Source organism: Cibotium barometz, chromosome 13 (genome assembly GCF_041138505.1).
Source record: "Cibotium barometz isolate CiBa-2024 chromosome 13, ASM4113850v1, whole genome shotgun sequence".
In the NCBI taxonomy this organism is placed as follows: domain Eukaryota; kingdom Viridiplantae; phylum Streptophyta; class Polypodiopsida; order Cyatheales; family Cibotiaceae; genus Cibotium; species Cibotium barometz.
The window spans coordinates 2,314,866-2,332,022 of NC_141058.1; positions in this window are offsets into that span (position 1 = coordinate 2,314,866).

Sequence of the window (17,157 nt, forward strand, 5' to 3'; positions counted from 1 at the left end):
GATGAGCCACTATTTATACTAAAACTCCCAAAACTTCCCATATGGGATTATTCTCAAGCCGACTCCCACACTCACCTACAACTTGGAACTCTTGTCACCTACAACTTGGAACTCTCTACAAGAGCCCTAAATAAGAATGTCAAGTCTCTTGTTTTTCTGCTTCCATCTTTGTGTTGCAGCCTTGCATTGATCACCGCTCGTCACGCAACATTCCCCCCTTCCTATTTTTCGCACGTCCTCGAGCACGTAGATGCCAAGGAAGAGTAGAATCTCCAGTGTGTACCTGCAAGCAAAATGATAGGTGGTTTGTGTGTTCTCTATTTTTTTTTTGAAAGCAAAAGTACCAAAACAAGCAATTTTACTGAATAAGACATGGCAATAAACGTCCAATTAGCTAGAGGAAGGAAACATTGAAGCACTGTAGAGATTGAATAGGTTAGTTCAAGCCTTAATAATTACTACCTGCAGGCTAACTAAAGTAAAGAATGTTTTATGCCAAATGTATTATTCTTTTCCTAGAAGGCAAAAGACAATAGTTAATCGAGAGACTATCAAGTAGTATACTGAGCCTATGCTAAGTCAAAGATAACAGTTAATCGAGGGACTATCAAGTAGTATACTGAGCCTATGCTAAGTCAAAGACAACAGTTAATTGAGGGACTATCAAGTAGTATACTGAGCCTATGCTAAGTCAAAGATGTCGGTTCAACACTAATAAATCTAACATAATTATGTAGTGGCAGACTCTTGATATTGCTTAGTGTTTTGGTTTAATATTTTAAGCACAACGGTGACCATCCTGGATTAGACAAGCATTTCTCTTGGTGCCTTTCTATCCTCTCTTTTTTTTTTTTGGGACAGGGCTCTCTTCAAGAGTATGTTTGCACACCCGCGGTATGGCTATTCCTTGCTACACAAGGCATTGGTCTGGGAAAGGTATAGACCTCCCTCGCCTACCATGAATAACAAGGCAATAGGCCACAAACATATACACTTTTCTTTTATTTTTGTCATGCCAATTTTTGTTATAGAATGTTTATTAGATTGTCCCTAAGCAATGTCCTAGTAAGGGCAAGATATCCACTGACGGTCCTATGATTAATTTAGTCTCTTTGTCCTAGGTCTGGAACTCTACCTTTAGCACAAAACACTAATTACTTTGTATTGCTTAAACGGGTAAAAACAATTACGGTCAAACTTACACTATCAAGTCTAAAGCCACTAAAATGCTATCCCTACTCTAGACCAAAGGAGATGCATATTGCCATGCTTAGTAAGGTGAAATTTATAAACAATCAAGCAACAAGAAAAATACATAAAACATTAAAGATTGGCATGAGTTCACCTGTTTCTGTTAAAGCGCTGGTTGGTGAAGAATTGTTTGCACTTGATTGTATGACTGTCAGTTGCGGTACTAAAGCGGAAGATGTAGTTTGGTGCTTGTATCTGTTTTATTCCGACAAAACAAACTAAAGAGAAAGAAAATTAAAAAGACAAAATAAGAAACATTGGTGCTAAACACCGGATTTGGCCGAGGGGAAAAACCCAATGGGAAAAAGTGCCCTGGCTTCTAGTTCTTATTAAGAGAGTACAAGTGCTAGTCTTGCACTGGAGGTGGATATATGTCTGCATTCTCAAGTGGGTGGACATCAATAGCTTCAGGATGTAAAGATAACCCAGAACGTAACCCTCGTGGGGTTACATTCTCATGTCTGAGGTACAAGTAATGAAGATGAGGAACAACCAAATGCAAGATGGGTGGAAGGTGTCATGTCTCCTGATATGCTAGCAGAACCAAACAGGAATTCAAATTGGAGCCCCATCATTAATTTTCCACTAAAGAACATTCACTACACTTCATGCATTCATGAGAATCTTTGATCGATTGCTTAAGGGGCATATCGATTATGTATTCACAATGCCTACACAAGAGAGGAAAGTTGCAGCCCTTGGTAAATTAGAGCATCTTTTGAATTCTCTGGGCTGCCATGGCAAAAATGTGAAAATTGAAGTGAATAAGCAAGCCTCTGGTATGTCATACGAGGTTGCTCAAAAGGTCTTCATGACTGGATCAAAGGCAAGGAGATTTTTGGAGAAGCCAACAAACATAGACAATTCAAAGAAGACTTGGGGACTCTGGAGAGACCTGTGTGCAATCACCACAAATGTAGATTGTCCAATGCTAGCTGTTGTAAATATGCGCAAACAACTTTGGATAAATTTCAATAACATGGTTCGCATTATGAATCAAAGTAGCACAACTTCCCAAGAACGAGCATCATTCCACCAACATATTGTAGAATTCACCAACAAAAGTGTGCTAGGTGCTTGGGGAGAGAGTAAAGTAACACACTATATGGTAAGTTGTACAATAAAAAAATAAATTGGTATTTTAACCTGGACTTTTTCTAATTAAATTCTATTGTCATGTGTACAGCACATAGTTTATGCGCATGGTGCGTGTTTCATGAACAAGTATGGATCGCTTGACATGTGGAGTACCCAAGGGATGAAGAAATCACATTATAAAGCAAGAGGGGTTTATTTCAAAAAAACAAGACATGGAGGTGGAGCTTCTACAGGAGGAACACGTACAAACTATCTACAAGAGATGTTCAATTGGTTTTATCGCACAATCTTTGGAAGGGTATTGGTTAGGGAGCGGGCCCAACAATCTAAGCTTGCGCAAGAGGCACACAAGGCTGCAAAAAGTCATGCTTGGCTTGAATGGTTGCAGACCACCAATGCTCCCTATAGGCATGGTGCTTGGCATGCACGAATGAGGAGACAAGGGAGGCATTGGGTTGTGCACGCACCAGCATAAATCTAGATGTAATAAGGCTAAGAAAATAAGTTTAGTTAGTTTTTTTTTGCACTAAAAAAAAACTATTAATAGTTCCTTCTCTCACTTCATTTTCATTTCACTTTTTTAGAGAGCTTGAGCTCAAGATCTATGTAGGCACCCACGTAAGGACACCAGCACATCACCACGCTAGCACAATAGGCATAGTCGTACATGGATATGGCACGCACCAAGAACACCGTACGTGTTACCATGCCTTCACAAAACACGGTGCAAGGTACCCAACGACCACATATTGTGGCAACACCATGGAAGAGAGTGACCCCTTGGATCCTGGGACACGCCCAATGGGATCACCAGAGTCCAATCCTCCTCCCACAGTAACACCAACACACACACACATGCAAGCCCTTCTAGTGGGAGCAAGCGCATGAAGAAGACCCCAAAATGCAGCCACCCCAGAGATCAAGACAGAGAGGCCGATGATGAGCAGTTCGACTGGGTTGGTAAAAACATTCCTACATTGCGCAGCACCATAGGTGGCAAGACCCTATTACCAGGACAGGGTCCCCTACCTACCTGGGAGGAACTTGATACACAGGTACCATAGCAATAGGAGGAGGAGGATTCAGACTGAGAGAGACTAAGAGGAGATTCTTGCAAGTGCACGCAAGCATAGAAAGGTCAAGCTCTTCAAGCCAAGGAAGTCCCAACCTCGCCAACGCACGAACACAACACAGAGAGCTCCAAGGAGAAGGATGCGCCAAGGACATAAGGCTCTACAAGAAATCAAGTTTTATCAGAGGAACACTGAGTTGCTGATAAGAAGAGCCCCTTTCGCTCGCACAGTGAAGGAGATTCTCCAACGATATAGAATAGAGTTCCGTGTACAGCAGGGGATTGTCCTTGAAGCATTGCAAGAAGCCTCCGAGGCTTACCTTGTTGGGCTTTTTGAAGATACCAACCTCCTTGCAATACATGCAAAGAGGATTACCATATCTGCAAAGGACATGCAACTAGCTCAGCGCATTCGAGGCAAGCGAGACACGATCTAGAGATCTTAGATGTTAACCTTCTTTTTGAAGAAACTCTTTTGTTTCAAACCCCCCTTTGTTAACAAGCCTATCTGGCTTTCATTTGTAACCTTCTGATAATTAAAATTTTAAGTTTCTCTTACAATGTCTCGGTGTCATCATGTTTGTTTAACATGGAGTGTCTATCATGTGCCAGTTTGTCACCCAAGGCATCAGAAATGCTCCTAGAGGACTGAGGAAGCTGTGCCAGAACAGTGCGAATTTGGCCTCTGCAACGGCGATGTAGGCTCAAAATTCGCGCTGTCCTAGCACTTCTCCCCTAGCCACTCAGGATCATTTCTGATGCATTTATAATGAAGTTGAGCACACTAATTGTGAGAAACAATAGTTTACAAGATAAAAACACCTTTAATCATGTGTAAAAATACAGTGTTTATCATCCAATGCATCAGAATTGCTCCTGGAGGACTGGGGAAGCTATGCCAGAACAATGCGAATTCAAGCTCTGCAGCAACGATGCAGGCTCAAAATTCACACTATTCTGGCACTGTTCCCCTAGCCACTTAGGATCATTTTTGATGCATTTATAATGAAGTTGAGTACACTAATTGTGAGAAACAATAGTTTATAAGATAAAAACACCTTTAATCATGTGTAAAATTACATTGTTTGTCATCCAATGCATCAGAATTGCTCCTGGGAGGACTGGGGAAGCTATGCCAAAACAGTGCGAATTTAGGCTCTGAGCGGCAGTGTAGGCTCAAAATTCGCACTGTTCTGGCACTGCTCCTCCAGCCACTCAGGATCATTTCTGATGATTTATGATGAAGTTGAGTACATTGATTATAAAAAACAGTAATTTACAAGATAAAAATACCTTTAATCATGTGTAAAAATACATTATTTGTCATCCAATGCATCAGAATTGCTCGTGGGGCTGGGAAAACTATGCCAGAACAGAGCTAATTTGAGCTCTACACACAGCAGCGGTGCAGGCTCAAAATTCGCACTATTTTGGCACTGCTCCCCCAACCACTCAGAATCATTTTGATGAATTTATAAAAGTTGAGTACATTGATTTTATGAAAAACAGTAATTTACAAGATAAAAATACCTTTAATCATGTGTAAAAATACATTATTTGTCATCCAATGCATCAAAATAGCTCCTGAAGGGTTGGGGAAGCTGTGCCAAAACACTGCGAATTTGGGCTCTACAGCAGCGGTGCAGGCTCAAAATTTGCACTGTTCTGGCACTGCTCCCCACACAGGCTCCCAGGGTCATTTCTGATGCATTTACAAAAACATTGATTGTACAAACTAGAAAAAACAATGATATACTTGATGAAACTAAGTTTGCAAAAATTGTATTGTATTCATAATAAGAAGTGATACATCATCTTTACAAAAGCTTTCTTACAATATTGAGCTTCCTTCTCTTGTTATTGGGCAGAGTGTGCTCAAGGAGTGATTGGGCTATTTCTTGAGGATCCTCTATGCCTATGCTTTTTGCTATACCTATACGAGCAAGAAGCTTACCCCTACCAAAAACATCAAAGGCAAAGGGATTTTTTAATCAGAACTATACATTTGGTGCTTTGTGCCATTGAGGCTACACAGAGCACCTTAGAGAGGGCTTTCAAAAAGAAGAGAGTGAAGGCAGATTGAGGGGTGTAGTCCCTGTAGATAATGGCGATGCAACCGACCAAGATAGTGCGCCAGCGCAGCATCATGTCCATGGACCTTGGCCTGGTCTCTGCTGCCGCCGCCTCTCCCAGAGCAAATGCATCAATTTCAACCACCCTCTGCAATCAAAGGAAAAATCAAAATATTTTCCTATACATAATTACAAATGTTTCTAAGTTGTAAAAGGTCGATTATTACCTCTTGCTCAATGTCTTCTTTTGCCAAAGTGCTGATGGGGGTGAAGAGGTCAATCGAGGACTTAGCCTCATCCTTTTTAGGTGCTTTGGTCTCCTCCATCACTCCAACAGCAAGGGTATCCTTTTCAGCCTCTAGCTTGTCTCTCGTAAGGTTGTGAATTCCTCCTCTGGAACTAGGGCTTGCTCCGCAGTCTCAACCACACTTTCCTTGACCAAAGCAACTGTCTCTGCAATAGATTTTCCAAGGGATAATATAACACTATCTAGGTGAGAACTAGGTGAGAACCGAGGTTGGACGTATCGAGGTCCACCTCACATCACGTGCATATAATGCCCAAGCATTCATCCATTCTCAAGCCAGCTGCCTTTTCAAGGTCATGAAGAAATAAGTATTCTTCACCTTCCACCACAATGGTGCTCAAGAGATTGATCTCAAGCTCTGGCAGCACCTTGCTCTCCTCGTGTGGGGAAGATGGCCCTGCATCTTCTACTATAGTGGGCTGTTCAGCTGCAGATTGTGCACCCTCTGGAAAGTGCTCTAATGCAAGCTGCTCTTCCACACACCAGCACTCGTTCTTACTGCCTTTACTTCCTTGTCATCCCTCAAATACCCTGCCAACTACAATGCAGGTATTTCTACCTCCTCATCCGAATCCTCATCGCTAATGAGGAACGCAAAAGTGGCGAGCCACGAGAGGAACCTAGTTCCTAAATTGCCCTTCCCCAACCTCTTCACCTCCTTCCTATTGAAGGTACAATAAGCTCTTGCAGGCATGCAGATGATGAAGCGTTCAAGGCGCTGGATGTAGGGGCGGGCATATTGTTGAATATACTTAAGCAGCTCAACAGGCACCCATCGATCATTGGGGCAATGGAGAAAGGAGATGGAGTGGGGAGCCAAGTATTTCTCCATGTATGCAATCTGCATCTTATAATGTTGGGACGCAAGGGCGAGCGACTTTTCAAAGTCGACTTCACGAGCGAACATGACAAAGAGCTCGCTCTTGCGTGCCCAAGGGGTGGTGGAGAGGAACTCACAGAAGTCAAAGTGGGTAGCCATGTGAATGCAAAGAGATAGTGTGAGCTCGTGCTTCGTTTCTATCGCGTGAAAATGACACCTTTGGCTATTTATAGTTAAAATTTAAAGTTTGGCCTTTTTACACTAGACTGCTAGACAAAAAAACACAAAATATTAAGATTTCAATTAAATAAAGATTGGTTAAAAAAGAGCCTGCTACAAAATTACAAGCATGTCATCTAATCTAAAATTGTTATAATGTCTTCATTTTTTGCCCCTCTTGTGACATTTACTTCATGTTGATCTCCATCTCCTTGTTGACTTGAAAGCTTGTCATTGCCTTCACCTCGATCCTGAAACTTTGCCCCTCACGTGCATCAGAACAAAGGCTATTTTCCCATATACCCAGTTCATCTTCAAGCTCTTCCACATGCCTACTATATGTGTTGGTAGGGCTATGCACCTTGCGTTGAAAATTCAAGGTTCCCATTTGCCATGATTCTGAGACCATGGTTGTCCCCTCCTTACGCTTCCCAATAAAAATATAGAAAGTGGCACAATAACCAGAAAGTGTAAGGGTTAATTCTAGACATGTACTGGAATCAGATATACCTTTCTTCTCATCAACAAGAAACTTGACTCTTCCACATTGTCAAAGCCCATGATGCTAAAGTGTTGACGTAGGTCTGCTAGGCTCCAATGCTTGCTTGCTGCCACTTGCTCAATCCATCCATTTTGCATCATCACAGCTACCTCAATAAGCACAATTTCTTCTTCTGAGGCTTGAAGTGGGATCCATGTCCCATGCTTTTGCATCCATCTTTGGTAGTGTAGACGCATGTACAAAATAGAGCGTGCCTTCAAGAACCTGAAAGACACTGTAGAATCTACTACATTGCACTTGTACACATCACCTTGATGTGACCGCTCATTAACCTCCCAACCCTCTCCTAGTAATCCTTAAATGAGGTCAGACCATACCTCCTTACAAATATACATTATTTTTGTTTGGTGCATTGGCATGGAATTGAACATGTGCACAAAAACATGTAAAGGACAAAACCAATTAAGCCCTACTGACCTAGATGCCTTTTAAAACTTGAGTGATGTCTTGATATCACTTACCATCTTAAACTTTAAGCATAAGATGGTCCAAGCATTAGGTTTGGGCCATTCAGGATTGTTGGGGGTTTGGGGATCTCTTCTAGCTTGCCAAATAAACCTGGTTTTTTATCTACAAAATATGAGTGAGAAAAGAAAAAGATATTGTTCTGTACAAGATCACTTGGGCTTTGAGATATAAACATTGCCTCTCCAATGGATGCATGTATAGCAAAGAAAACTCTAGTGAGGCTTTGGAGTGGTTGTACCTCAACATAATTAGAGGGAAAAATATTTGCAAAGAGACATAAGAAAATGGAGAATCATAAGAAAATTTGAAACAAAAAATCCAATATTAGCATGTTGTTAAAGCTGTGTTTATGTTACACTGACAATTTGAAGGAAACCTTGGTCGTTGGCCTTGAATGTACAGGTCTCCAAGGGTATACACATGTTGCACTATGGCAACCAGTCCTTCCTTCTTAGTATGCTTGAAGCCTTGTAGCCACCCCTTCCAATGATGTAGCATATTCCCCAGTTGACGCACTCGATGTGGTCCCTTAGAGCTTGGCTGTATGTAGACCCAAGCCCCAACCCTGAATCTTGTTGGAGCCCAAACTCCATTCTCATCTCTTGTGTTATGCAGCACAAGCTCTTCCACCTTCTCCCTAGGTCTTCTCACATTACTGGAAGAGGCCATGGTGGTAATAAGAAAAGAGAAGAAGGGAAAAGAAAAGCTTGTTTTACAACAGAGGAGTGGAGAGGAGAGAAAGTTCAGGGTTTTCAGTGCAGCAATGGAAAGCTTAAAAGAGGGTTAGAGTTTGAGAATAGGATTCTTGAACCTAGAGTAGACTAAAAAGGGATAGAGTTTCTGCAGCAATGGAGAGGGAGGGAGCTTGAGAGAGAGAGAGAGAGAGAGAGAGAGAGAGAGAGAGAGAGAGGGAGGGAGCTTGAGGAGGGAGAGCTTGAGAGGGATGGAGTTTCTACAGCAATGGAGAGCTTAGAAAAGGAAGAAAGAGAGAGAGGGAGCTTGAGAAGGAGGGAGAGCTTGAGAGGTATGGAGTTTCTGCAGCAATGGAGAGCTTAGAAGAGGAAGAAAGAGGTATGAGCTTTCCAAACCTAGAGTATGTTGGGGGAGAAGTTTGAGAGGAAAAACACACTTTTAGGAAAAAATTAATTTTTTTTAATTTTTAGGGTTTTTAATCTACGCGATTCTAGGTGGGGGGTCCTCTAAGTTTGGGCCCAGGAGGTAGGGGGACAAGAAGAGTAGTAATTAGGTCCCATTAGCAAACCAAAGCCTAGGCCCCCTAGGATTAAAGAAGTCAAAAATGTGCACCCAGCCGTCTTCCTATTGGTCCATTTCTAATCAAAAGTTAATCCAAGAGGCTCTCTTTGGGTTCAAAAATTTCCTAATAGAGTTGAGGATTATGCATGCTTCTTCAAAGACCGTGCTATTCTTGCACCACGAAATTTAGAGGTTGATGAGATCAATAAACTAGCCTTGAGTTCGTTGCCTGGTCTTGAAAGAGAATACCTTAGTGCAGATTCTATTGTTTCTTGTGAGAATGACGCAATACTGTAGCCAATTGAGTACTTGAACAGCTTGAACTTACGTGGTGGTTACCCTCCTCACCGCTTACTTCTAAAGATTAATGCGCCCATCATTTTGCTCCGCAATTTGGACCCTTGATGACAGGGAATTTGTAATGGTACTAGATTGATATGCAATAAATTTAACTCAAAGGTGATAGAAGTAGAAATCATTACAAGTACAAACATTCGAGACAGAGTCTTTATTCCTAGGATAACATTTGTGCCTACTATGCTTCAATTGCCGTTTGACATGAGAAGGAGGCCACTAAATAAATAAGTCCCAAACAAGGACAAACATTGAGTGTATTGGGACTTTATCTGGCCATGCAAGTATTCACACATGGACAACTGTACGTCGCTATGTCACGTGTTAGATCATCCAATGCAGTGAAAGTGTGTGTAAAGCATATTGTGGAATATGAAAGTGGCACAACATGTTCAAATGAACTCTTCACAACCAATGTTGTCTACAAGGAGGTTTTGCAAATGGCATGCCGAAGAATTTAAATGTAAATGGCAATTTGCAAATGTAAGAGACTACATTTATACCTATCTTTATGTAATGAAGGAAGCATTTGATTAGAGAATGTTTCTGAAGATGTGCAAGTGCAGTCTTTGTTTGCTTTTGGATTGCTTTTATATACAGTGCCCTTATATTATGTGTGTGTGTGTGTGTGTGTGTGTGTGTGTGTGTGTATAGAGTGTGTGTGTTATATTTGATATCATGGATATATTGCTTAGGATGGATGTGGCAAGGAAATCATTTTCGTTCGTTTATGGTGATGGACAAGATATTGAGGGTAAATGTTTTAGACATTTGCTATAATTCAGGTATTATTGTTTTCCAAGATTTATTTAATATTCATGGCTTAATTGTAGACCCTCCATTTTGGGAAGGCCAAGCAACAGCTTCTCTAATTATCGAAATGTTAGAGAGCACTGGTGTTTTACGGTATATATACAAACTTTCTTTTTATGTAGCTTTTGTGTTTTGTTTGAATAATTTATATTTTTATTGAAACATTCATTTGCAACAGGGAATATCTTCACTTTTTAGAACCCATATTATTATTGGGTTTGTATGGTCGAGACAGTTACGACGAGAGCTTTGGGCTCCTAGGAATTTACAATCTAGGATTGTGGAAGGTTGCAGATTAGCTTCATGTACGTGTAATGTTTGTGGATTATGAAAAGCCTGATAAGTTGGATTTTCGGTGCATAGGCACCGGACAATACATAATTTTTTGATTTGCTATTTATAAGCTTGTTCAAATGCCGTTCGCCTCAAATATTGATCCACCAAATGAGTTTTGTAAGCTTTTATCTTTATCCAACTTTTTTCTACGAGAGTTATATTTTCAATGCTAATATTTTTTATGACATACATTTTGCCAGATGGAGGCGCAGGATATAAGCTACCAAGGAGAGAGAATCCTATTGTCCGAAGATTGTTTTAAGGTTGTGTTCATGTGTGTTAAGATACTCATCATTTTATGGTTTTGTAATGCTAGAAGCTTCTATATGGATATATATGGCAATCACAATGTTTTTATATATTAGTTTGGTGAGTTGAGGGCGATGTATACATATATGTATGAGTGTGACCAGTATCTATGGATATTATGGGTGCGTGCGCATACACAGACACATATTTACATGTGTGATGTGACATGTACACATGCATTAATAGGCGCGCACACACTTACACACATCTTCCAGTTGTGGCATGTATGGTTTCAATGGATTTCACGTACACGTACTCATATGTACATGTACATACATACGTACATCTTTATGCGTGTGTGTGTGTAACTCGATGTGCCTAGCTTCTAAAAGGAAAGGAAGAGTGATTTTGCACATATATCTTTTGCATGTACCTAAATGCAAAATGCCTCTTGCCTGTCGGAGACGGGTTGCGAAACTAGTATATCCTAATAAGCAGTGATCATGGCCGAGTACGTGGAATCCCACAAAGTTTTGCAAAAGACCAAGAGTCTCCGATAAAACCATGGGGGCACGAGGCCAGAGTTTTGAAGATTTGATAGCCGCATGGGGAACCCTTGAGTGTTCATCAGGAAGCGCGCTTTAAAGGGGGGATGGATTTATTTTACAAGATTATAAGGTTGGTGCCCAATAGGTGGGTCCACCTCAGCAAAAATGGAAGCTTTCTTTCTTATTCTCGGCCGCGTGCAAGGCAAGCGTCTCCTTCCTCCTCGATGGCGCAAGCCTAAGGGCCCTCTCTACACATGGGTGAAGATTGGCCTCTTCGTAGCCCGAATGGGGAGATTGGAGAGTGAAGCGGTTGAAAGAGAGAGGCAAAGAAAAGACGACGAAGAAGCAAATAGATTTGCTTCATCATGCTTAATAGGCGGCCAAGGGCAAGCATGTGGGCCGGCACCACAGGACCAAGACAGGGGCCATGAAGAGGAAAGAGAGCATGAGCGTGAGCGTGATTATGATTATGATTTTGGAGGTCATGGTGACCTAACACCCTCTCCTACACGCCAACCTATTCCTCGCCCTCAAGATGTAGCAGGCACTCCTCTCTCAAGAGGGGGATGACTGCTGACCCTGCATCAATGAGATTGCCCAGTCGACTTCGGTCACTGAAATGCAAGCCATGATCAAGCAAAACCCATATTATCTGGCACGGATGCAAAATACATTAATGGCTATGCTTAATGCCACTGCCGTGGCTGCTGCTAATGTAATTCAAGAAGGGTTGGATGCTCAGTCAAAATTTGATGTGACAAGGAGGAAGATCTTAAAGCTCTTAAGCTTGAGGCTGAAGCTCTGCTGCAGCTAAAGACAAGGAGGCCAGCAAAGAAATCAAAGATCTGAAGGCGGCCAAGTTTGCAGCGGAAAAGGATAAGCAAGTAGCGGAAGAAGGCTCCTGGCTCGGGGTGAGGGCGAGAGAAAAGCTTCTTATAATGCGAAGACGGAATACCTGCCCAATGGGTACCCGAGAATGCATAGAAAAGAGCCCTTAGCAAAGGCCGTTTTTGGGCCTTAGCCTTAGGCTTGTTTTTGAACGGAATCGACATACGATGTATTTTAACTGAGTTTGAGTTTGCATACGGCATCTGACTACAACGTATGTAAACCAGTAAAAAAACGGCGTATGTGATTTTGATTTTAAAAACATTTCATTGTGCTTTAAATCTGAGTTTGCATACGCGTCTGCAAACCAATTAAAAATACACCGTATGTGAATAGGGGCATACAACGAGTGAAAAAAGATATTCAATTAATTAATTGAGGGAACTTAATTATATGATTTGTTAAGGTTTGACCTTAGGATTAAACCTTACGTAATTAATTTTTTTAATTTTTTAATTACTGCATTTTTTTTCCAGCGGTGGTTGCAACTGCTCAAATAGTTGCCCAATGAGATCTTCGTTTTTTTTTCAAGGCGTTTCTAAGGTTTCATGAAATGAAATGTTGCTTGTGGTTCCGGCAAATTATTTCGATACTTACGACAATCTGGGCTTTAGAGGGGAGGGGTATGACCCTTCACGAAGATGGGCATGCAAGAGCAATCTCAGGTTCTTGCGCCCGCCTTAAATCATGTAGAGAGACAACGCATGGGGGGAAGAGAGAGAGAGAGAGAGAGAGAGAGAGAGAGAGAGAGAGAGAGAGAGAGAGAGAGGGGGGGGGGAGGAGGGGGGAGCACGGTAGGGGTGTTGGGGGCTGTTGGGGCAAGCGTAGAGAGAGAAGGGAGGGAGGTGCCTGTAGAGAAAGGGGAGGAGGAAGGAGGGAGGGCCTGCAGCGTAGAGTGAGAGGCGAAGGGGAGGAAGAGGAGGAGGGGCTAATAAAGGAGAAGGAGAGTGGAGGTGGAAGAGGAGAGGGAGAGGGGAGAGGGGAGGAGGCTGGGGGTGGAAAAACATGCTTCCATGGGATTTTTCTTTGGATTTTAAAAAAAATATCTATCGACCAGAATCATTGAAATCTCCGCATATTGAAGATTAACTTACAGAAGCAGCAAAGCGAGGTATGTATACCCCATATGCAAAAAATGCCCATTTATTGCTGCGTTTTTAGAGTGTGTGGGGGAGACTCTTGCAAAGTTAACCTTGGAGCTTCCATATCTCGCCTTAGAGCTTGCCAAGATTGTCTATTTCACTCCTATACCATCCTTTGTTTTGCACACAGGCACGCGGGCACCCATAAAACAAAAATCGACCTATTTTCTTCTTTGTGCGCACACACAGAGAAACTTAGGGTTTCCTTTTTACACCCGTTGGTATTTTCTGCTATTTTCTGACCCGCATTGCTATCTTTTATCACATCTACACCCATACCCTCTTCTTTGACTCTTACTTCTCTACACACACATAAACACAAAGAGGGTTTGCTAGATACATACACACTCACACACAACTTACTCTCTGACTTTTTGTTTTGTTTTCATTGTGCCGTTTCATTGTTTTTCTCTTTGCTCACCAACTCTCACATTCACACAAAAGAGTGCAGCCAAGTCCGCTTAACACTTCACTGATCTTCACATAAAGCACTCAATCTTTGTACTTGGCTATTTGGTCACCAAGCTATGGAGGAAGAGCAAAAAAATCCACCACCATCACGACCTTGTGTTTTTCTCTTGACAGTATGCAAGTGTGCACGGGGACATGGTGGACAATGTGAATGGCACCAGTTTGGGGCCAAAATGATTAAAGTCCCTTCTCATAACCCATGGGGATAAAGGTTATTAAAACCATTAAAAATAAAAGAACACTCTCTTTGGTGAATCATGGCCTTTTTTGGAGGGTTTATGCTATTATTGGGGGTGGTGTGCTTTTTGGCTCGTGAAAAAGGCTGGTAGGCTGGTCGGACCAGCAGACTTGGGTGCTTTCTCTTTGATGAGCTGGTCACCAGGAAGCATGGGCGGGCAGACTGCAGGGCTCTTTTGGAGCTCAACAGGCTCATCCACTTTCTCTCTCTCGCCTGGCACACGGAGGGTTGGACTACAGAGACACGCCTCCCTTTTTTGGTGGAAAAACAGTGCGGACTACACACGTGCGGCTCCAGATAGATTTCGGCCTGCTGGCTGATGTGGCACCCACGTGGCAGGCACCAGCCGCCAGGCCGAAATATTCCGCCCGCGGTTTTCTCACCCGCCCGCCGGTTGTTCACCCGCCGCGGTTGCATGCTTGTAAAAGTAAATTAAATTTGGCTAAAACAGAAGCGCCAAATTTGCATGCGGTGCGGCGCTGTTGGAGCAGAAGGGAAACTTTGCATTTTTTTTTCATTTTGAATCTGCCAGCGTTCGACCGCGAGGGGAGCTCGTCCTGCTGCTGCGCTGTTGAATCGAGTTCTGCTGCGTGGAGAACGTGAACGTGAGCCGCCGCTGCTGCTGCTGCTGCGTGGAGCCCTGCCTGGTAGCCTGCGAACGAACGCATCTCTGCAGGTTTAGCAATTAATAATTAATTAAAAAACAACTTTAATTAATTGCAGTAAAAAGGGTAACTGTATGCAGAATTTTTCGTGCAAATAAACAAAACGGGAAAATTCCTCCTTCACAAATAACAGAAACAAAATGAAGAGAGTAATTACTTTCGTACTCAAGCTGAAATTATGAAGCTAAAATTCTCATACTCTGGGTCAAAATACGGCCAGCCCATTGCCTCTGCAAATATTTTTTTAAATGCATATTCTTTTGAATGCATATTTCTTAAATGCTATTCTGTGTATTGATGCATTCTTGTATTAATTTAGAGGAAAGTATGGGAGAATGCATGCATGTATGCTTATGTTGGACAGTTATTTTTAAATTAAAGCTACCTTGATGCATGTATGCTTATGTTCGACAGTTATTTTTTAATTAAAGTTATCTTGATGCATGCATGCTTAAAGAATAGAAGATTTAGAGGAAAGTTATTTTTTAATTAAAGTTATTTCTTAATTAAAGTTATTTTTTTTAAAGTTATTTCTTAATTAAAGAATCTTGATTTAGAGGAAAGTTATTTTTTAATTAAAGTTATTTTTTAATTAAAGTTATCTTGATGCATGCATGCTTAAAGAATCTTTAACATTTAAATAGGGTAGAGAAAAGTATTGTGTGTGTGTAATGTGTGTGTAATGTCTCATTCTATGTGTGTGTGTGTAATGTCTCATTCTATGTGTGTGTGTGTATGTAACAAAAAGAAACTATTGATAATACAACAATGCATACAAGCTTAATGAAACTTTAACATTTACAGAAAAGTATTGTGTGTGTGTGTGTGTAATGTCTCATTCTATGTGTGTGTGTGTATGTAACAAAAAGAAACTATTGATAATACAACAATGCATACAAGCTTAATGAAACTTTAACGTTTACAGAAAAGTATTGTGTGTGTGTGTGTGTAATGTAGCATAAATGACAACTTATATCGTTTCAAGCACCATAAACAATGTGAACTCTCCATCCGTGTTGGGAGCTTCAGAGACGCCAATTACTGCATCTAATGTTAATCCGAATCGAGAGGGTAATCCTCCAGTGGGAATAGACGTGCCGACATTTAAGAAGCCCACCAATTGCTTTGTGCGTCGCGAAACGGACGAGGTGCGCTTTGAAGCTCTTGCATGTATTTAGAAGTTTTTAGTCTTTAGTCTCTAATGATTTTCAATAAGTTTGAAAAGTTGCGGGTTGCCTTAATTTTGTTCTTTTGCATGTTCAATCAATGTATTCACATGCTCTTATTGTTTGCTCATAATACTCACGTTCAAACTCGTGAACAATCAATGATGTTTCTTCAAGATATTCATTTGCTTGGACGTATATATGCATGATTGTACTTATTACACCTTTATGCGTGCAGTTCGTTGAGCATGTTCATGAGGGGGCAAATATTCGACAATTTTTTTGTAAGATTGTTGATTGTCGCCATGCAAGGAAACCTTTTCCCTCTAAAGTGCGTATGGAGGCACATCTTCTCAACTGCCATGACATACGTCTTGAAATACCAGACGTACGTAAGGTAACGAAGAAGATGAGGCTCTCTAAAATGCCTGGCCGTGTAGAAGAAGTTTTAAAGTATGAGGGGAAGTTTGGTTGCTCTAAAAGAGAAGGTATGGGATCATCATGTGTAGCATGAATGTTAAGCTAACACATTTATATTGGGTTATATCAAAACTAATTGGTCATGGATGACATGACCAATTTTGCAGGTTGCTATGAGCAACCCATTGACCTCAGCACCCCAACACCCAAGAAAGCAAGTGAAGGTGAGGAGGAAGAAAATGGGGACGTGGAGGATTCAACTGAAGGTGAGGAGGAAGAAAATGGAGACGTGGCAGACACAATTGAAGGTGAGGAGGAAGAAAATGTAGACGGGGAGGATACAATTGAAGGTGAGGAGAAAGAAAATCTAAACATGGAGGATACAATTGAAGATGTTGTCAATACGGATGACATGAGCACACAGGTGATATGTAATGATAGCTTTTGTTTTACAGCTTAAGCTGTTGATTTCATGATGAATTGAATTGACGCTTAATTTTTTGTTCGTAAACATGTCGAAGAGAGTGGGCCTCAAGAAACGCCAACTCATGTTGTGAAACAACATGCTCCCCTTCGACGTTCTTCGCGTTTGATGGCCAAGAACAACAGAGCTTAGCGAAATTGTTTTAGGATTTACTCATGTCAAAGCCTATGTAGCTTTTTTTAAGTCCCCTTTTTATGTGTGAGTTTGCATACACTCTACGTAATAGCCATTGTGGCCAAAAACACTATCATTTCTAATAT